This window comes from Lutra lutra, chromosome 5 (assembly GCF_902655055.1).
Source record: "Lutra lutra chromosome 5, mLutLut1.2, whole genome shotgun sequence".
Classification (NCBI taxonomy): Eukaryota; Metazoa; Chordata; class Mammalia; order Carnivora; family Mustelidae; genus Lutra; species Lutra lutra.
The window spans coordinates 142,687,526-142,710,706 of record NC_062282.1 but is presented as its reverse complement, the minus strand read 5'-3'; the positions used below and the strand labels follow the sequence as shown (position 1 = coordinate 142,710,706).

The window sequence follows — 23,181 nt, the reverse complement described above, 5'->3', positions numbered from 1 at the left end:
GTTAACAAGTAGTTAAATATAGTCTTAACCCTTGCCACTTAACATTTGATTCTTGGACAGACATCATCATTGTCATCATATTGTGGGATCTGGTAATTTATGCAAGACTCTTGGGACTCACCCCAGACCTTGTGGGATCAGAATATGTATTTTATCAAGGTCCCCAAGGGATCTCTATGCACGTGTTTCTGTGTGTGTGTGTATGTGTACGGGTTTATGTAGGTTTTACTAGAGAAGAGATTACTATAAATCAATAAGAGAAAGATAACATTTTGACCTAAGATTGCATACAGTTGAACCAAGAACTACAGAAGACTAAAAAAAATCAGTAATCTTATAGGGAGAGGTTCATGTTCTTTGGTAAATAGGAAAACTTTTTTTTTCCCCACACATCTGCCTTCATTGCGAAAAGCAGCTGGGACACTTCCAGCAATAGTAAATTAATTTACAAAAGTAGGGGTTCAATGAAGCCACCTGGTTTGAGCCTTTGGAAGGTCATAATGTAGATGCTGACCCACAGTAGCAAGAAGAGGACTACAAAGCCATGAAGAGCGAGGCCACCAAGGAACTGAGGAGCTCTTTATAGAAATCCTAAGTGTTCTTGATGGCAGTAAGCTCTTAACGGAGGAATCAGGCAGTGAAGAACATGCCAGTGGCCAATAGCACCATGGTCAGATGGGGGAAGGCAACCAGGTTCACTGGGCAGGTTTATCTGCTCATGGCCTCCTGCTCCATTTTTCCAGCAGCAAGATCATCCATTGCTCCACCACTGGAATGGAAAAATAAAAATTATATAAAGAGGCACCATTTTGGATATATTATGGACCTGGATAATGCCACATGTTTGGCGGACTGTGAACCCCAGGAATCCTGACATTCTGTTGGGAGCTGTCAATTACTGCAGGACTCCTAGTGAAGCAGTTCTCAGTAAAATTAAATACTCACATGTTTGATGGGCCAGCAATCCCAGTCCTGGACATAGACCCCAAAGTCTATGAGGGAACACGCACAGGTTAATTGGTGCAGTGTTGCTTGTGGTATCAGCAAACTGCAGACTCTCCAGGCATTCATAGCTTCAGGATGGACAGGCGTGTGTGGTGGGTGTACCCTGTGGAATACTATGCAGTTATATTAGATAGTGGGCAAAATAAACACACATGCTGAAAACAGCATGCCTTGGGGCGTCTGGTGGCTCTGTCGGTTGGGTATCTGCCTTTAGCTCAGGTCGTGATCCCAGGGTCCTGGGATAGAGCCCCACATCAAGCTCCCTGCTCAGTGGGTAGTCTGCTTCCCCACTGGTCATGCACGCTCTCTCTCTGGTTCGCCCTATCTCAAATAAATAAAATCTTAAAAAAAAAAAAAAAGAAAGAAAACATCAGACCTTATAGGAAAGTAAAAATAACTAGCCTAAGCATCGTTTTCGTAAGTTAAAATGATAAGAACGAAAACTGTTCACTTTATGAGACCACATAGAAAAGAACCATACTCATCAAACACATTGGAATAGTTTACTGTTTTAGGGAGGTATGGAATGGGAATGGGGAATAGGTAAACTATGCCAAATAATTGAATTGGAAAAGGGACTAATGGTAATGATTTGCTATGAATTATGGTGCATGATTAACTTTTTCAAAGAGAAAGAGGGAGGCAGAGATAGAATGTAAATTATGAGAACTTTAAATTATAAAAATAATTATATAAATTATAATGCAATTATGTAGAATGTAAAAGTCAGTAGGCCCTGCATTCAAGAGTTTTGAGATCTACCGTCATCCAGTACAATAATATAATGCTTAGAAGTGATCCTTCACCTGAGCATTTTAATACATTTCAGTGTGTTAATACTTTGCACTATAATTCCAAGAAAACTTTTTAGAGCCATGATGGTGTAAACATAATCTCTATAAAAAGTTGAATTTTGTTGAGATGCAATTTTTTTTTAAAAGATTTTATTTGTTTGAGGGAGAAAGTGAATGAGAGAGAAAGAGAGGGACAAGCAGACTCGCCGTTGAGCAGGGAGCCTGACACTGGACTCCATCCCAGGACCCTGGGATCATGATCCAAGCCCAAGGCAGATGCTTGACCCAACTGAGCCACCCAGGCGCCCCTGTTGAGATGCAGTTAAACTACGATTTACAAACTGGAGGATAAAGGGTTAGATTGGATTAGCAGATGTGTCTTGTCTGGCCCGTATGGGGCTCCTAAATATTATAGGTAATCACTAATACTGAAGGATCATTAAATTTCACATAAAAGTCTTAGCAGATGGCAAGTTCTGGCCACATGGGTCCTCTAGTTTTACGTGGCAGTGCTTTGGTAATTGCTGGGGAGCACCTGCTGTCTGAATGTGGACCATGCATTCTCTAGGTCAGCACATCCTTGCCTGATGGCACTGGCCTTGAGATCAGCCGTCCAGCTCCTGCTGACAGTGGATCTGATGAGGCCTTAAGGAGAGCTTGTGGTGGAAGATGCCCGAGGCTCAGCAAAGAGGCTTCTCTTTCAACATGTCAGGGCTGTGTCAGACTTAACTGCCACATCTCTCCCTTGTATCCTTCCATTGACCTTTGGGTTGATTACATGGGGGTTCTTCTTGCCTGCTTCTGCATATACTCAGACAGGTTTTAAATCCTGCTGCCCGCAAGTGAACTTCTATCCTGTTGAATTTAATCTCACCCTTGCCCTTCTCACACTGTCTTGGCTTTAGATACTTTGAAATCTCTTCCTCCCCCTTTTCTAATCTCATATAAATACAAACAATAATATCTGTCTGAGTGATAGCTAGCAAACACAAAAACCATATTATTACAGTGTTGAGTATGGCAACACTCGTCTCATTGAAATACAGGCCAAGGAGTTATCTCACATAAGTTAACAGAAATATTTTCATCTTTCTCTTAAATCTGTATTTAGTCATTTCTTATCATGGGTGCTCTAATTTAAGGAATGCTGTCGATTTTACTAAGTATTATTAATGATGAGTATTAAAATGATTTATTTTTAGGTGTCTGTTTTTATATATACTTTTTGGTAATTTATTCAACAACATGAAACACCTCCCAGGTACTTGGTATGATACCAGGGGTCAGGGGTGTCTGTGGAATTAAGGCTTCTTCTGTGCTCCCAGGAGCTTGTGGAATGTAGATAAGATGGGAGGAAACAACGAATAAAAGCCTTTGTAAAAACCATAAGAGACTCTTAATCTCAGGAAACAAACTAAGGGTTGCTGGGGGCAGGGGGGGATAGGGTGGCTGGGTGATGGACATCAGGGAAGTTATGTGCTATGGTGAGTGCTGTGAATTGTGTAAGTGATGAATCACAGACCTGTACCCCTAAAACAAATAATACATTATATGTTAATTTTTAAAAGTCCTATGAAGAGAAGGTAGTAGGTGAATTATAGAGCAGTTATTTCTATCTGTAGAGATGAAGGATTTGAGAGGGAAAATTTTTATAGCTTCATGGAGGAAGTGAACAGACAAGATATGTTTTCTGCCCCTCACTAACCCTGGTCCTGGTTCCCTTACTGGCTTTCTTTATTATTTAATCCCCCCCCTTTTCCCCACTTGATAAAAATGACTCCTGAGCACACAAGACATTGCTATAATCTAATGAACAGCATTATTTTTGTGGGGGAAAAAAAAACACAAACACACTTGTAGAGAAAAAAAATATATATCTGTGAGCATAGCTCTTTTCGCCACTTCACTTTAATAAAAAGGATAATTACTTTGGCTTTGGAAAATAACAAGATTTCCACATAGTTTCCATCACTTAAGGAATGTTTTATTCCTGTGTAATTAACTCTCCCACTACTAGTCTTCTCCAGTCCCTGTGAATTCTTTTGTTTCAGCATCTGCTGGGGTGCACAGGGCATGAAGCAGGTTTAGCATGACCCAGACAGACTCTTTTTTTCCCTCTTCTTTTCTGAGCTATAAATGTATTTTAACATCCATTGGGGGGAAAAATATGTTGCCATTCAAACACACAATTTTATGGGAAGAATTATGTCAGGTCAGACTGAAGTGTGTGACTAAGTAAAAAATTGGAAAGTAAATGGTAAGCGAATAGTAACAGAAGTGGTATATAGAAATGGAAAAACCTATGGTAGATCTTAGATGGCTGAAGTTTAAACATTTCCGGACTAGGTGCTTTTTTGATCACTTTGAACTTCATCATTCAGTGGTTTTATGAAATCTCTTTCCTCTTGGGAGACCCTAAGACTTCTCAGAGACTGAAGTGTCCACTGAGGTATGGCAAGGAAGCCCACATGAAGATGTACCAGGGATGCTCAGAATTTTGTCTGAGATACAGATTAAGCCCCTTGGGATAATGAACATGGCCTTTGGGACGTGCATTTACTCCTGCCCAACAGGAAGTTCAGCTGATGATGAACAAAAGGAAACTACAGTGACTAGAGGATAAGAAAGATTCCCACAAGTGACACCGAGGCTTCTGCAAATGAACTTTCTCACCACACAGCTGACTCTCCAATACAGGTCATGCTAGAAGAAATCCTAAATCATCTTTCTCTTCCTTCACTAGGCAGTGGTTTGCAAATCATTGTGAGAAGATATTTTCAAAGAATAAAGAACAAAAAGATATAGGAAAAGCATAGAAGTGTATCAAGCAGTCCATTAGTATAAATTTTATGTGTGTGGATTTGTGTGATATTTGTCAGCTTTGGAAGTTGTAGTTTTTTTTTATTTATTCTAAATAAATGTTTACTCCTGTGCTTAGCTCCTTGAGGGATTTTCTAGAGATTATATATGGTTCATACTGTAAGCACATCTGTGAGATGCAATTCAATAATTTCCCTAGAAGGAAGAGCAAAGGATGGGCCTTATTCCCTCTTCATTTAAAAAAAATTATTTTGTTTTATTTTTTTATATTTAAAAATTATTTATTTAATTTCTGAAAATATATTACATAAAATGGAAAAATTCTTGAAGGACAACTGTGTAATTTGGCTAGAAAATTCAGATCTTTCTTAATTATATTTAGTTTTAAAATGTTGTTAAAATATAACATTGGCCATTTTACCTAGTTTTTAGTGTACAAATCGAAGGCGTGCATTATATTCAGTGTTGTACAGACATTATCACTTTCGATTGCCAGAAGTTTTTTGTTACCCAAACAGAAATTCTGTAACCTTTTAGGATATTTGTTGGGAGTAATGAAATACTATTAAGCAATGACTCCCCAGGACTTCCTCAGCCTTGCCCCTAATAACCTCTAATCTGTTTTCTGTCTCTATGAATTTTCCTGTTATCTATATTTCATGTAAGTGGAATCATCCACTATTCATCTTTTTATGTCAAACTTACTTCACTTAGTATGTTTTCACACTTCATCTGTGTTGGAGCATGTATCAAATGTTGTTCCTTTTTATGGTTCCATTGTGTAGATAGAACATGTTTTGTCTACCCATTTATCTGTTGAGGGATACCTGAGTTTTTTCCTACCTTTTAGCTATTGTGAGTAAAGCTGAAACTAATTTTGACGTACAAATGTCTCCTTCAGCCCCTGTTTTCAGTTCTTTTGGGTTTATGTCTAGAAGTGAAATTGTTGCATCATGTGCTAATTCTCTTCAGCTTTACAAGGAACCACCAAACTATTTTCCACAGTGATTGCATCATTTTAAATTCCAACCAGCAATGTGTGAGGGTTCCACATTTTCGACATCCTAGCCAACACTTTTTAGTTTCAATATTTTCATTGTAACCATCCTTCTGGATGTGAACGGGTACCTCCTTCTGGTTTTGATCTGCATTTCTCTCATAGGGTGAGAATATTATCATGTGTTTATTGGCAATTTGTATGCCATCTTTGGTCTGTTTAAGTCTTTTGTGCCATTTTACATTGGGTTTTGTTGTTGAGTTTTAGGGTTTCTATACATATTTTGGACATTAAAACCTTATCACATGTGTAACATGCAAATATTTTTCCCATTCTGTTGATTGTCTTTTTACTTTATTTTTTTTTTTAAGGTTTATTTATTTTGAGAGAGTGACAGAAGGAGACAGAGAGAGAGCATGATCAGGGAGAGGGGCAGAGGAAGAGAATCTTTCAAACTGACTCCCTACTGAGCAAGGAGCCGGACACAGAGCTTGATCCCACAACCCATGAAATCACAACCTGAGCCAAAACCAAGAGTCAGATGTTTGACTGACTGAGCCACCTCAAGTGCCTCTTTTTACTTTCTTGATAATGTCCTTTGATTCACAAAAGGCTTTTTAAAAAAAATTTTGATAAAATCAGATTTATCTCTTTTTTTCTTTTGTTGGGCATACTTTAGTGTCCTACCTAAGAATCCATTGTCAAATCCAAAGTAATGAAGATGAATCCTTTCGTTTTGTTCTAAGGGTTTTATGGTTCATCTCGATATTTAGGTCATTGATCCATTCTGGGTTAGTTTTTGAATGTAGTGTAGGGTAGGGGTCCAGTTTCATTCTCCGGAATGTGAAGATCCAGTTGTGCCAACACCATTAGTTGAAGAGACTATTCTTTCCCCATTGAACAGACTTGGTGCTCTTGTCAAAAATCAGCCTGTCATAGATGTATGGGTTTATGTTTATCGTGGACTCTGAATTTTATTTCACTGGTCTCTGTGCCTATCCTCTGCTGCTCTTATACTTCCTTTTGTACTTTTTCTTACACTGGCCTCTTCCCTAAATTAATTAAGTGCACATCCCTCACAGTCTGGGTGTCCCAGTTATATTATCTGAGGACCTCTGAGGATTTATTTTCAGTTTTTGTTGTTGTTTCAGTTTTTTCTCTTTTAAAGATATAAATGATGCCATCTATTTCTTATCATTTGTTGTGCATATACATATATATGTATAAATTTGTTTATGTGTATTTATATAAATATTTATGCAAAGCAATGATAATACATAGTTTTACCCTTGTCAGTCTTTTAACTAGCCCTCTATATAAGGGGCAGATTTCAAGTAGTTGTTTATGGATCTGGATATGGATATCTCTGCCTTCAATGTGCTTATTATTTTAAAAAAATATTATTTGTTATTACATTGCTTATTTGCTCAGACTCTGCCATGGGGTTGAGATAGTCCAATTCGGTTGATTGGTTAGGCTTCATTATACCCTGTTTGTTTTGTATAATCTCTTCTTTTTTTTTTTTTTCAAAGACTTTATTTATATATGTGACAGAGAGAGATCACAAGTAGGCAGAGAGGCAGGCAGAGATAGAGTGGGAAGCAGGCTCCCCGCTGAGCAGAGAGCCCAATGTGGGGCTCCATCCCAGGATCCTGAGATCATGACCTGAGCTGAAGGCGGAGGCTTAATCCACTGAGCCACCCAGGTGCCCCTCTTCTTTTTTTATATAGAAAATCATCAGGTGATTAACAGCAGCAACAACAGAAAGTTGGCTGTAGGAAATGAGTAAAGAATTAAAAGGCTTTCGTTAACCTGTATGTCTTGGTGACAGGTGCTTTCTGGCTATTGCCATCTTGAGTCACTGGAATCTGTGCTTATTGCACATGAAGGAATTAAAACTCAGCCTTCTCTATGTCTATAATTAGGAATATTGCTTGGCCTTGAATACTACCTTCTTGTTAGTGATACACCTTTTAAACAGTTTGCATGTAAGAGGCCAATAGTTAAGAGTTGCCATTGCTCAAGAGATGAGAATCTAGGGTAGTATTTCCTGTCACCACGTCTTTCCCTGAGATTTTCATCTGTGTTATGGAAAAAAAGAATGTTCTGTAATTAGATCAATTTGAAAAAAAAACTTATTTATGTAACAGTTTTGTTTCTTTTTAATTGCGATTTTTTCAGAATCTTTTATGCAAGATGTCCATGGTAACTCAGTAAGAAAGTGTGGATTGCAGTCTTTCCTAACTTGGATCTCAGAAACTGCATAGGACAGTTATGTAATACCATTTTGGATAATGCTGATCTAGAAAAATATATCTAGATCCTTTTGGAAGATTGAGGGACAAATTATACTGAGTAGAAGAGATGAATAGCCGTATGATAACCCAGGAAGAATGACTTTGGGTTTTTTAATAGCTGCAGAGCACCCAGTAGTTATGAAATATAATTAGAATAGGGTCAAAAGCCAAGAAAAAGAAAAAAAAAGGAAAAATGTGGGATTGGACCAAAATGGTTGATCTTCATGGATTTGGGGCTGGCATATACTCTTTAGAAATGGAGGAAAACCTGGTTCTTGGCCATGTTATCCTTCCAACGTACTTTAATCAGAAAGGACAGCGGTGCTGCTTAGTTGTAATGGTTTTCACATTCCACAAGTTGGTTTGTCTTCAGGCATGTTTATTCAGTGCTGCTATGTTTAGTTGCTGTATCTCTCTGTGGGACCCCACCATTAAAATGTATTATGCATGAAAGGTTTAAATGAAAGGAAAGGTCACAGAGGGATCTGGGTAGACAGATTGTCTAAGGTTCTTTTGAGACAGTAAACTCAAAATACAGCACAGAGGAAAGCGTAACCTTTGTGATTTTAATGTAAAACTAGGACTGTCTTCAAGATGGGCTATGCCTTTGTTCCTGAAGTCTGCTTTTGTGTTGCATAATTTGATCTTACAGCTGCAAACAGTCTTTGTTTGAGAGTTTATAATTTTAACTTGAAGACTTTAAAATAATTAGTGAATTGCTCAGAATTTCAAGTAGACCCCATGCTTCTCTGGGGACTAAACAGGATCTTTAAAAAAATTTTAGTGTTGTATCCCTTATGATTGTCATTCAAGATTACAAATATCAGGTAGTCAACAAAAGTACCTCGTTGTCTTTTTAGAATGTAAAATAATATTAGTGGTAAATCTTTACCAGCTACTGATGATGTGATAAATGGAGATTCTAATAAAACATGTCTTTTGTAAAATAAACAAGCCACTTCTGTTGAGAAAGGAATATAAGATCACTATGCAAATCCATTGAGAGCATTCATTGTCTTTTGTTGCTCTATTATGTAATTCAGAATAAAAATAGGGTCCTCACATTAGAGTTAACTGTTTTATAATTTTGGAATTGTTCCATAATAATGCAGCAAGAAGAAAAAAGAATTTATAATAATCAGAACTTTTCTCTTAATGTCCTAAATAGAATAGCTCAAACTATCAGATATTTTAAAATCTTTTAGTCAGGTAGGCTTTTTGTTTTGTTTTGCCTTTTTTGTTTGATTTTTTTTTGGGGGGGGGGGTTTGTTTTTATCTTTGTTCATTTCTGGCATAATAAAACAATTTTGGAATATAATTCTGATTTAGCTTTAAATCTTCCTTTTAATCAGCTTGGGAAGTAGTCAACCCCTAAAGATTCATGGCCTTTTTTTTTTTTTTCCTCTTAACTTCGCTGGTGGACCCTTCCCCAGATTTTTCAGGTATTCATTGTCGCCCTTGCTTTTCTCCATTGACCCTACTCTTAGGAATGGATCTGTAACTTGAAATGTAGGGTACAGTGTAACTACCATTTAATCACCCCAAATGTTATAGAGCATAAATATGATTCAACCACCCAAAATGTTATAGAGTGGTGTAGATTGATTCTGTAGAAATCTCAGTCATCAGCGAGGACCATTTAGGCATATATTTTGTAGTTTAGCTCACAATTTACAAATACTTACTTATAGAATTCCAGTAATCTTTTAAGCCAGGACATCTCATATGCCTGAGGATAAGAAACACCTTAGGGTCTCTGATAGCCATCCCTCTGGCTCTAAAGATTGAGTATCCACTTCCAAATAGTCATAAGAATTTTTGAACCTCACAAAGTCATGTTCCAGCCTTCTGAAAGGGTCTTTTCTCTTTTTAGTCTCTATCGATTCCTGTCACTTCAGCCCTTCCACAGTGGCAGGCTGAATTACGGATTATGGCTTTATTTATTTACCTGTAGGAATTTTTAAGCTATGAAAAACATGTTGCATTTAGTTTGCGTATATTTAAAACATGTGTGTCATATTTATTGATTCTGGAGAAGGCATTTATACTTAAAAAAAAAGTTTTGTAGATATGAGAGAAACAAATTAGCCTTTTGGCTAATGTGCTTGAATTCATGCTTTCCTAGGGCTGAGAGTTCCTTGGCTGGAGCACAGCAGACAGAATTCTTAGTGGGAAGGAGCTGAGCTGGAATACAAGAAGCTGGTGAGAAAAGTTGGTTGCTTATGTACTTCTCATCCTGTCACTCCTTAGCTGCCTCTAATCATTTTAGCAAATTTCCCCTTCCTCTCATAGCTCAACCTGCCTTTCTGCCTTAAGACCTATTACCTGAGCATTTGAAGCATGAAACATAGAAAATAAGAAAAGAGAAAGTGGGAAGGGGGCCTCTTTGAAGAGGGGATGAATGATGATGGAGGAGAATAGCTAAATGGAACTTCTTTTTCTTGAATTAACTGTATTCTTCCTTTTTTCTTTCCTGGGTTTCTTTTCACCAAATAACTCTCTATTATTATTTTTATTTTTATTTTTTTAATAAACATATAATGTATTTTTATCCCCAGGGGTACAGGTCTGTGAATCGCCAGGTTTACACACTTCACAGCACTCACCATAGCACATACCCTCCCCAATGTCCATAACCCCACCACCCTCTCCCTCCCCCCCTCCCCCCAGCAACCCTTAGTTTGTTTTGTGAGTTTAAGAGTCACTTATGGTTTATCTCCCTCCGGATCTCCATTCTTGATCAATAATAAGCAGTTTGAAGCTGTTACCTTCATCAATAGGAATAATCTGAGTCTTTCCACCTTCTGTTGTTTGGTGTGTATTTTTACCTGGGGCCTGGATTTATTCTCACTCATTTCCTCCTTGAAAATACTGCTTAGGAAGCAAAAGTAACTAACATTTTGATTCAACTGGAATTTAATCTTCTGAGTTTTTCCAAGGTAGTACCAGGCTCATTATTGCCTGTTTTATACCCTGGATGGCAGGAGGAACAAGTAGGAAGAGATAGGTAGGTTTCTAGAAGCTAAATGATCCAATTATAATTGGTTTGTCCTGGATAGCTCAAAGCCTAGGAAATAGAGACAACCCACTGTAGTGGAACTTGCCTTGTTTTAGGAGATAACCACCAGGAACAAAATTGTCAAGAAAAAAATAAAAAGTTAAAAATTTTTAAAAACAGCATTTTAAGTCAGTCAGGGAAAAAAAATAGCAAAAAAACAAATGGTGCTGTAATGATGTAATCAGCAGTGGCTTCTGGACTCAGGCTATTAAATAAAACATATTTTGGATCTCAGGACGTTTAGGCATATGTGGAAGAGGGAAATTTTCTGTGTCTCGTCCATTCTCTGTTTTTTGTGAGAGTATAGGTTAACAGGGGCAAACTTAGGTGATACTTTTCAGCTGAGGGAATATACCTGAGTTTTGGTTAGGAAGATGGTGATGAAAAATTCTAATAGATTTGAAGGAAGAAACATTGTGAAGGCAGGAAGAAGATTTTTGAATGGGTATGTTTAAATTCTGTCTCACAGAATGCTTAATGCTAATTTCTTAAGTCAACTAAGGACCTACAGAATGTGATTTTGTGCTTACTTTAGCAAATGGCATTCTAAGAATTGAATAAGTTAAATGTGTATTCCCACATGGGAACTAACTGAACTGAAAGCAACACTAACTTACCAGTCAAGTGAGATACACTAGGACCAGTGACAGAATCAGAATATCATCAAAGAGTCATTCCCTTTAGGCAAAGCTTGGAAAATTCAGAAATTGCTGAATTCCTGAAGAGTAGGAGATCATAAGTCACCATCAAACACAAGAAGATAGCAGTTGATATGTGCTTGAGACTTGAAGGTAAACAGAAGAGAAAGCCGGAGACAGAATACAACTCTCCCCTTTGCCTTTCTGGAAGCAATTTCTCTTGATATGTTGACTCAAGGAATTTAGGGGAACTAAACATTGTTTCTTGAGGGGAAAGTAAACCAAACTTGAGATTGTAGTTCCAAGTTAATTGCTGTATTTTTGTTACTTCATACAAAATAAAACATTTGTTCCAAACTTACTTTCCTTTATTTATTTGTACAGTGAGTAGTCAGTATGCGCCCGAGTTCAGTATATTAATGATGTTTAGTAGTTGTGTGACGTGAGGCAGGTGATTTTTTTTTTTTAGCTCTTTTTGTCATCAACAAAATGAGAATTAAAATACATTGTTCTTAAATTTGTGGAAAAGGTATTAAGAAAATTTTAAGATATCATATAAAATACTGGGGTATGGATTCTCAGTAAATGCCATCTCTTAGAAGCTTTATTTAATTATGTGGTTATTAACTTTCCAGTAAAGAGAAAACACCAAAATAAAAGAATTCTCTGAAAAACCAAAACAAAACAACAGGCCATTGCCTAATAAGATAATAAAATGATTGTTATTACTAATAATAAATTTTACAAAGAGCTATTTGTAAGACTCAAAAGTGTATATGAAGCAGTCTTTTATTTTTGTGACTTCCAGTGAGTTTGTAATCATGTGCAAGTAAATAGTATATGTGCTTTTTAAGGGAATGGGCAAGTAGAAACATCTACATTTTACTAGATGAGGACCTTTCTACATAGGGTTTGATAATCTCCATCAGGCCTTAGAAGAAATGATAGGGCAACAGAAAATGTCACCCTAAAATAAGCTTCTGGGTAGAAGTTAACCATGTGTAAAAGACACTTAACATTTATAAGAAAAATCTCCATATGTAAGGGTGTCTTCCTCTCTATATCAGAAAGAAGAGGCTGACTAAATAAATCTCCAAATGATGGCTAAAACTCTGATTGACACTTACCAACTTTAACTCTGCATGAAAACAATATTTTTGTTTACTGTGTTTTCCCTGGCAAACTCCCATAACTGGCCTTCCGTCCCATCCAGCAGATTCCTTTTGTCCTTATCTGGAGGTGATATTTAAGGAGATGGCTCTGGCCATTTGGGGGAGTTATTCAGTGTTCCTGAGTATCTTCCATGTAAGGGGGAGGTATACATCTTATTAAACTTGTGCTCGTTTTTCTTCCATTAATCTGTCATCTTATTACAAGGCCGTCTCAGCCAAGAGCCTAGACTGATAGAAGAAGAAAATGTTTTCCTCCACTGTGGAATCATTAGAAATCCTATGATTTGATACATATTTGTGACTTTTTGGATCATGACCTATCAGTGGATAGAATGTTATAGTTACAAAAAAATTTTTTTTAGGGCAGCAAAAATATATCATTCTGTTTGTATTATGTATGATGCATATATGTTATACATTTGTCCAAACCCATAGAATGTATAGCACCTGTAATGAACACTAGAGTAAATTAAGGACTTTTGTGGTGAGAAAATAGACTGTAGGTTTATCTGTGGTGAAAAAATAGACCGTTCTGGTAAATAGTGTTGGTAATGAGGGAGGATATGCATGTGTAGGGATAGGGGTATATGAGAAATCTCTGCATCTCTCAATTTTCTTATAAACCTATAGCTAAAAAGCTTTTTAAAAAGCCTTTTAAAAAACATTAAGCAACAACAAAAATATTTGTGTGTGGTTCTGATTGTTGTAATGATATAGTGACTTTATCCGTGCTACTAAGCCCCTACATATTGTAAAAATAATAATAATTTTTAAGAAGCCCTAGCAGAGCTATGATAATAATTCACATACAGATGTGCCTGTAGTTTGGAAATATAAATACAAAACTCCGTATGTCAGATTTCCTTTATTAAGCTACTTTTGATTAAAGCTAATTAATATACTGCTGAGAAAGCGATGTCCATGGAGATATTTTGAAATTGTTGACTAGCAGATGTTTCTCATTGCTCGCCATGTGGAAGAATAGTATATATGAGGACCCCCTTTCTGTCTCAGGAGCTCTCTGATTTATGCTCTGCTCAGACAGTTACATAATGATTTGCAAAATGATGGTTCTAGAGATAAACAGCAGTACAGTCAAGTGCTAGTTAATTTGTGTTAGTATTCTTGGGAAACAGTGACTTTTGTAAACATGTCAGATCTTTCTTTGCAAATCTGTTTTCATTCTATGTATTGATCATATAAAACACATTACGTGGAAGTACCCGTTGACCTTCAAAATAAAACAGCCAGTTATTTTACCAGCATGATGGGTTTATTCAGGAATAGCAGAGGAATTGCACTTAAAAACATATAAACTCTAACAAAACCTAGGCAATCCTGGAGATCAAAGGAGAGGAACCTTACTTTATAGAGAAAAAGGTGACTTTGGGAAGGGCTGTTTTGAAGGAAAGAAGGGAAGTGAGAGTTCAATTTCTTTCTTTCTTTTTTTTTAAGATTATTTATTTATTTATTTATTTGACGGACAAAGATCACAAGCAGGCAGAGAAGCAGGCAGAGAGAGAGGAGGAAGCAGGCTCCCTGCTGAGCAGAGAGCCCGATGCGGGACTCCATCCCAGGACCCTGGGATCATGACCTGAGCCAAAGATAGAGGCTTTAACTCACTGAGCCACCCAGGTGCCCCGAGAGTTCAATTTCTAGTGTACCCTCCCCAAACTTCCCTTGAGACTAGCACCTTGCATAATCATGCTGCATTCATCAAAACTGAGAAATTAACAATGATACAGTTCTACTACCTAAACTACAGACTTTAGTTAGAGTTCATCATTTCTTCTGCTACTGCCCTCTTTCTGTTTTAAGATTCAGTTCAGGATTCCACATTGCATTTAGTTGTTATGTGTGCTTACTCCTCAGATCTGTGAAAGTGTTTCAGTTCAGTTTTTCTTTTTTAGAAGTAATTGGGAATTGGCACCTTTTTAGAAGTAATGGGTAGATATTTTTTAAAAGCCCCTCAGTTTTGTTCTTGTGATGTTTTCTCATGTGAGTGTAATAGATGTGAGTTCACACTGACATCTCTGACCTCCTCATTCACCTTCCCTTTGCTCTTTTGTAGCTTCTTTATGTGATACTGAGAAACTGACTCTAAATATCTATCATTTGTTTTTTCACTCCTGGTATACATGTAAAGTAATTCAGAAAGCTAGCCCTTAGCACAGTGAGAAACAAATTTGCCTTCTAGACCACAGGTGTGGTTCTTTTTATCTCTAATCCAATAGTACGTAGTGAAAACATTGTTAGCCTAACTCAGCAAGTCAGCTCCTTTTTGCCTACCCCTTTTGATTTCAGGTTATATAATTGCAGTACAGTTAGTTGTTTTTACAGAGCAAAATAGTGATTCAATTGTATTATTTCCAGCTCCCCTTGAATTACTATCAGTAATGCTAGCTTTCATATACAAAATCTCTTTCCAGGCTCTTTGTTTTGTTCTTTGGTATGTTTGTTCATCTGTATGCTCATACCACTTAGTTTAAATAAAACTTTATAAAAAATATGTCTGCTAGGAGATACCTTCCTTCATTCTCATTATTTTAACTTTATGAATTTGAAGGGCACTTCAGAATTTTTTTTTAAGATTTATTTATTTATTTGACAGAGATCACAAGTAGGCAGAGAGAGGGGGTGGAGAAGCAGGCTCCCCACTGAGTAGAGAGCCTGGTGCGGGACTCGATCCCAGGACCCTGAGACCATGACCCAAGCCGAAAGCAGAGGCTTAACCCACTGAGCCACCCAGGCGCCCCTGAAGGACACTTCTAAATTTTATGAGAAAGTCAATTTAGATTTAATAGGATATATTTTATGAATATTGTCACCTTCATTGTACAGTTTTCCCATTCACTAAGATAGTGTATTTCTACATTTTAAGTATTCTTTGATGTCCTTCCGTAATATTCTATGCATTTTTAAGTAATTCTTTTTATGAGTTTTGTTAGTTTTATTTCAAGTTTATTTTCATTATAATAGCTTTAGGGTACCTGGGTGGCTCAGTCCTTATGCATCTGTCTTTGGCTTCAGTCATGATCCTGGGGTCCTGGGATCCAGCCCCATATCTGACTTCCTGCTCAGTGGGGAGCCTGCTTCTCCCTCTCTAGCTCCCTTGTGCTTGTGTTCCCTCTCTCGCTCTCTCTCTGTCATAAATAAATAAAATCTTTTTAAAAACTAACTTTAAAAACATCTATTCTGAAATGTTTCTTACCAGTTTAAATTTTTGTGTAGTAAACTTTCATACACTTACACAGTTGATTTCACTTACTAGCTGTGATAATTTGTCTGTAGGTTCTCCTGGATTTTCTTTTATGAATACATTACATATTTAGTGGACAATAGCACTTTTGTTTCTTTTGTTCTAATCCTGAAATCAATCTCTGTCTCTCTCTCTCAGTCTCTCTCTTACTTTGTTTCTTTGTACTACCTGAATTTTATAGTACAATGGTGAAGAGAATGATAATAGCAGGCATCCATGTCTTGCTCCTAAACTTCTAAAAGATGTCTTCTGACCTATCACCATTATATGTGGTGTTATATTTTGACAGATAACTTTTATTGGTTAAAAAGTTACATTTATTCCTTATTCACTATGATTTTTCTTCCAAATCATAAATCATTTCAACTTTCACCAGCTTTTTTATGCATATATTAGTATGACCATTTGACTTTTAGTTTTTTATGGCTCAGTTTGTTGAATTACTTAAAGGGACTGCTCAAGGTTAAAATAGCTGTTACTACCTATGATTAAATTATACTTGGTGATGATTTATATATTTTTGGATTCAGTTTGCTAATACATTAGGATTTTTTGGATAAAAATTCATAGGTAAAATTGGCCAACAATGTTTTTTTTTGTTTTGTTTTGTTTTGTTTTGTTGTGGTTTTCTTTGCTGTCTATGTCTTGGGATCAAGTTATTATATGTTTCTGTCCATTTCAAAGAATAATATGAGACCTTTCTGGTTTCTTCTTTAGGGGCTCAGAAATAGGGGGAACAGGCAGAAAGCTCAAGTAAGGAAAATACCACATGAGAATGAGATGTTCCTGCCCTACTTCTTGGCATTAAGTAGGCTACCAGAATTTAGATGCTTTTCCTGGAAAAAACAGAGCATGGTTACAAGGAAAACAAGTAAATATGGATGTTTTGATACACCCAGGTTAGTAAATTTAAAGATCTATACCTGATATTACAATTGAAGGATTGTGTGTGTTTGTGTGTGTGTATGAGAGAGAGAGAGAGAGAGAGAGAGGGAGAGAGAGAGAGAGATTGAGAGAGAAGGTGTGAAATCAGTTTGAGATATAACAGACATACAGGAAGGATAGATCGAGAGAAAAACAAACCAGAATTTATTCAGCAAAATCATCCAGTAGTCATATATAAGTGAATTTGGGGTTTGCTGCCTACTGAAAGAATATTATGATGAGAAGAGAAAACCAATCAGGATATCTGACAGGGAGAGCCCCTGCATTAAAGCATTTTAAAGTTATTCTTCCACCCTGAATAGAACTATCTCATAAAATCAGTAAACTTATTATTTTCCTTTAAATACATTACTTTTACATTTTGGTTGTTGCCTTTTCAGTGCTCTAGGGCAAAAATGTATTATTAGCCCTTTGGATTTGCAACTGGTCTATTCCCTAAGACTTTGTAACTATCTCCTTCCACTGATTTGTTTAATAACAGTGACCCTAGGATCATTTATCTTCCTTAAATAGCCAAAAAGTAAACTGAGGAAAATCAAGGAAAGTCATTGCTCTAAAATCTAAAATGTGCATTACTTCCAAAAAGAAAGGAAAGAAGGAAAGAAGAAGAACTGATGCAAGAAAGATGAACAAGCTGTGTCTCTTTGACTTAAAAATAATGATTTAAAGCTAAAACCTATAGATATATAATAATTATAAGAAAGAATAAAGTTGTTAGATCCTTAAAAACATAAAATTACTTGGGGTGCCTGGGAGGCTCAGTGGTCAAAGCCTCTGCCTTCGGCTCGGGTCATGATTCCAGGGTCCTGGGATCGAGCCTCACATCGGGCTCTCTGCTCAGCAGGGAGCCTGCCTCCTCCTCCTCTTTCTCTCTGCCTGCCTCTCTGCCTACTTGTGATCTGTCTGTCAAATAAATAAAAATCTTTAAAAAAACCCATAAAATTACTAAAATCACAATTTAATCAAAGCAGCTCTTGTCTCTCGTATACTCTCGTAACATATAGATGTTCAGGAAATATTTTTGATTTTCCACCAGTAATTAATGTCACCTTGGCAAAGCATCTGTATTTGGCCCTCGGAAAGGAACATTTATTAATACCAACATGGTATGCAGTAGCTGTCCAGAAAGCAATGGCAGATTCCCACTCCATCCCATAGTTCATGATCTACAGTCTTGCTAAGGATGTTTAGAAAATGCAGTAGACCTACAACAAATCCAATGTTTGAAGGTCACAGAATAGATTTCTTTTCCCTTATAGTTCTTTGCTCTCCATCCTGTTATCAAATTTGTCAATTTTTAATACGCAATATTTATCTTTGACGGTGAAGAAATGCTAATAGCTATTTTTCACTTGCCTCTGAAAATTTAACTGCCTCTGTGAACTACTGAGTGGAATCCCTTATATGTGTGGATTGGGGCTTGCTGCAATAAAAATCACTTAAAATACATAATTTTTATTGAAAAACGGTTGTCTGCCCTTTGGGAATCCCTTTGTAGCCATATTCTATTATATGATTATTACATATATAAAGACAGTATGTATGGGATAAAGGTACCATGAGAGGACAAAGGGATAGAATTCTTGTTATATTAACAGTCATGGTCTTAATAACACAAATGTTAGAAAAAGAAATGTAGTGTGTCTATTGTTACATAGAAAAAGGATTTGAGAAATTTTGCTTGCTCTACTGCAAAGAAAAAAAAATTGAGAGAGGAGTTTAAAATAGGCTTACAGAGATTTTAATACATCCTGTCTTGGATTTGAGTAGTTCACAATAAAATAAATACCTCAAATACATCTGTGGTTTCTAATATGCCTCACTTATAATTAAAACATGAGTTTCCTTTTAAGCTGGCTTATTTGACCATTTCTATATAATAAATACATAATGTTTTGGAACTATAATTTGGTGATGTTTAATGTTTTGGAACTATAATTTGGTGATGTTTAAGAGAAGGCAACAAAATTGACAAAATTGAGTATTTTAAATAAGTGTTTAATATTAAATGGCATATTTTCGCATGAAGTAAGAGAAAAAAATGGAGCCAAGTACAATAATTTATCCTTTTATAATGGAGCCTACCCTGCGGTGCATGTTTAACTGTTCTCTAGAAAGGGATGTCAGCTAATGAACCCAAATCAAAGAAGAATATGGGGGTTCCCTTAGTATAGTTTATATTAGGACAGGTTCCTAATACTTAAGTAAAGATTTGTTTACGTAGATTTGGTTTCTTTCACATTTCTCTGTAAGTGTGAGTCTTTTATATTTCAAGAATTACAAGCTATGACTTGGATTCATTTCTAAAAATGTGAGAAATTACTTAGCATTAGTGGGTATCAGTAATGTGATTGGCAGCTGTAAGGTGACATTACGGTAAAATTATCAGTTTTGAAAGCTTACATCATAATAAGTACATTCCTCACACATATAAAAAGCTGTTACTCTTCACCTCTTCAGGAAAATAACCTGTTATAAAATAGTACTTAAATTTAAATATCAAGTCTGGAAATCTCTGTGAAAAGCAAGATGCTAGGCAGTTGGGTTTGTCTCGTAATTTCCCGTCTTTCTTTCATGACATCGAGGCATGCTGCTGTAAGAGAAGGTGGTACTATTCAGTGAATGTTTTGTTTACTTTGCTAACTCACACTTAACCCAGTTCACATCCCTGTCATCACTTTTGGCAGAACACCCAACATTCGGAGTTTCCCGGGACCCCTTCCTAACACAAACCTTGGAGCTAAGTAATACAGGTAACTAGGGGGAAGAACTTCTGTTAGGTCCATGATGGTCACTGATGATCAGGCTGTTAATCTTTTCCAAAGCAGGGAGCCACATACATCTGAACACCTGTTTCCTTACCGCCAAGCCAGACTGCTGGCCCTTGTCTGTGGCTCCCTAGGGTGAGGGGCATTGTGTTGGGACTGCAGGTAGCTGAGAGACATTCTCTCACAGGTACTCTCTGTTCTCTGGTGCAGTGAAGGAATTTTTTTTTTTAAGGTATCTGCTTTTCCAAGAACCTTCTTAATCCTCCATTACTCTTGAAACCTAGTTCCCTTTCTCTTTGTAGTTGAAGCATTCCCTTCTCCCTCGAAATTCTGTAGCCATGCTGGGACATTCTAGAACACAAAATACTGTTTTCATATTCTAGGGAAACCCAATTATCCAAGCACAAAAATGTATCTGCTCTGAAAAAAAGTAAGGAGTGAATGGTGGGGGGGAATTCTTTTTATGTGTAACAAAAACTACACAAATGTGAAAACTTAAGAATATTATTCTGCAAAGTTTAGGGGTGCCTGGGTGGCTCAGTGAGTTAAAGCCTCTGCTTTCAGCTCCGGTCATGATCCCAGGGTCCTGGGATGGAGCCCTGCATCGGGCTCTCTGCTCAGCAGGAGGCCTGCTTCTCTTCCTCTCTCTCTGCCTGCCTCTCTGCCTACTTGTGATCTCTGTCTGTCAAATAAATAAATAAAATCTTTAAAAAAATATTCTGCAAAATTTAGCTACTATAAACTTATTTAGGTTTTTTGTTTTCTTTGTTTGCTTCAGTTAGACATAAAAATGTGCATCCTTAGGACCTGAGTAAGGGAATGTTTTCTTCTAGAAACAATGTTAACAATCAAGTAAGAAGAGTCTTCAAAAAACAAGAAGAGGTGGGAAGGATTGAGATTGCAGTTGAAAGGAAATGCTTGGGGGTCCCTGGGTGGCTCAGTGGGTTAAGCCTCTGCCTTCGGCTCAGGTTATGATCTCAGGGTCCTGGGATTGAGCCCCACCCATATCAGGCTCTCTGCTCGGCGGGGAGCCTGCTTCCCCCTTTCTCTCTCTGCCTGCCTCTCTGCCTACTTGTGATCTCTCTCTCTCTGTGTCAAATAAATAAATAAAATCTTTAAAAAAAAAAAAGAAAAGAAAGGAAATGCTTGTTATTTATTTATTTATTTTAAAAGATTTTATTATTAGAGAGCATGAGGAGGGGGAGAGGGAGAAGCAGACTCCCCACTAAGCAGGGAGCCCAGTGTGGGGCTTGATCCCAGCACCCTGGGATCACGACCTGAGCCAAAGGCAAACACTTAACCAAATGAGCCACCCAGGTGCCCCAGGAGATGCTTACTTTAGTCCCTTCAGACTGCTGTAACAAAATACCTTAGCATGGGTGGCTAAAAAACAGACCTTATTTCTCACAATTCTGGAGGCTAGGAAATCCAAGGTCAAGGTGTGAGCATTGCCTGGAGAGAGTGGCTTCATGGTCTGTAGACAGCTGCCCTTTCTCTGTGTGCTCACATGGTCTATACTTAGGTTATGCTTCTAGAGAGTTCTCTGGTTTCTTCCTTTTCTTATAGGAGCACTAACCCCATCATGGGGGTACCACCCTCATGACCTCATCAAAACCTAATCACCTTCCAAGGGATCTGCTTTCAAGTATCATCATGTTGAGGGTGAGTATTTCAACATGTGAATTTCAGGGGAACACAGACATTCCGTCCTTTATGATGCTATTAGAAGCGTTTTTTTCAACTTTATTTAACAGATGGTTTTCAGGTTTAATATATCACTTTTATCATCCAAGCCATCACACAGGTCACCATTATTCTCTGTTGACTTCTGTTGTTCATGTGATGGAATATGAACAGCTGAATCTTAATCATGACCTGATCTCTTCCTTTCTCCACTTATATTGTACATGTCAGCCACTTTGGCATTTCTCCTAATATGTCTTACCATTTTTTCAAATTCAATAAACTGAAAACTGAACTTACCCTCATGTTTTTCTCAAAAAGCCTTCCTGGCATTCTTAATTCTCTGGAGCCAACAATGACTTGGTCACTCATTCCCACAATTGAGTCATCTTTGAAGTTGACCCCCCTGTCAAGTACAGTCCTCGAGTGTAATATACTTGGTTTTTCCTTCCTAGTCTTACCGACTCCACTGTCATCCTTTGTGATTCAGACACTTAGTATTTCATGTCTGGAGTATTGCTGTTGTCACTTTTGTTTCCATTTTTACTCCTAACAGACCCTCCTGTGGTGACTTGGTTATGCCTCCTCTAGCTTGCCTTGGTTCATTTTACTCCCTTGCTTAACATTGTGGATATTTTACGTGTCTGTGATAACACTTGCTTATGTCTGGCTGTCAAAGCCATATGATCGGGGCTCATTTCACTTCTGCATTCACCTGCATTAGACTCACTGCCAAAATCTTTCTTGCTTGCTTTCCTTCCCCTTTCCTGGTATGCTTTCAGAGCTCCTCTCTGCTTCTCAAAATTCTGCCATTCCTTGAGGCCCGGTTTTACTCACACCATCTTTATTAATTCTCCTTGAAAGAGTTAATAGCCATTAATAGGCTAAGTTCTAACCATTAATAGGCTTCTCTCATGAGAACTGCTGTTATATTTCTTCTGCCATCCATTTGGCACACAATGTCCATTGATTTGCATTTTACCTTGGCTTTTTTGTTTGGATTATTTCTTCTCTTTGGGTTCATTTGTAGCTAAAGCAGGTTTAAATTTACATTTGCAACTCAAGATAGTTACATGTGTCATTTTAGTTCTCTTTTACACCAGAACTAGTTTTGTTCGGAACTGAGCCAAGTTCTGGAGTTCACATTTCTTCTGATGAAGGGTCTGTTGATTCTCAATAATCACACACTAGGAAATCTCAATTTCCACAACTGGATAGGGCCCAGGAAATTTTTTGGTCTCCTCTGTGGCTCTCTGGAAGTGTATGAATGAAGATGGGATGATGTTAGCATTGTGTCTGTTGTACAGTGACCGACTCATCATGGCATGTGTCCAAGCGCATAGTTGCTCTCGGTTTTCTAAGGAGGCAGGGGGAGCCTCCTTAGTGACTTTTTGGATTCTCTTGGCCTCTCCTGCCTTTGAGCACTGAGCAGTTTGCTTATCCCCAGTTACAGCCAGGGCCTCTGGATTCTGGGCATATTTGCCCAGCTCAGCTGCCACTGCCTGCTAAATCAGAGCTCTTACAGATTGCCCCTTCTGGACTCAGACAGAATAGTGCATTCTGGTTGTGAGATCCAGCTTTACAATAAGCCACCAAAGTGGCAGAATGATATACTTTGGTATTGGGGATAACGACCTTCCTATGGAGAAAACAGAACATTCTAAGGAGCCATGCAGCTAAACGTGGTCTTTCTTTTTCTTCACTTTGAAAACCTTCTCTAAAGTAGAGTTTCTCCGTGGAGTTTG

General features: G+C 37.4%; 1 pseudogene; it reads right to left on the bottom strand.

Moving 5' to 3' along the window:
* Positions 1-445: 445 nt before the first annotated feature.
* On the bottom strand, positions 446-735 carry LOC125101219 (transmembrane protein 258-like; annotated as a pseudogene).
* Between the last annotated feature and the right edge of the window lie 22,446 nt (positions 736-23,181).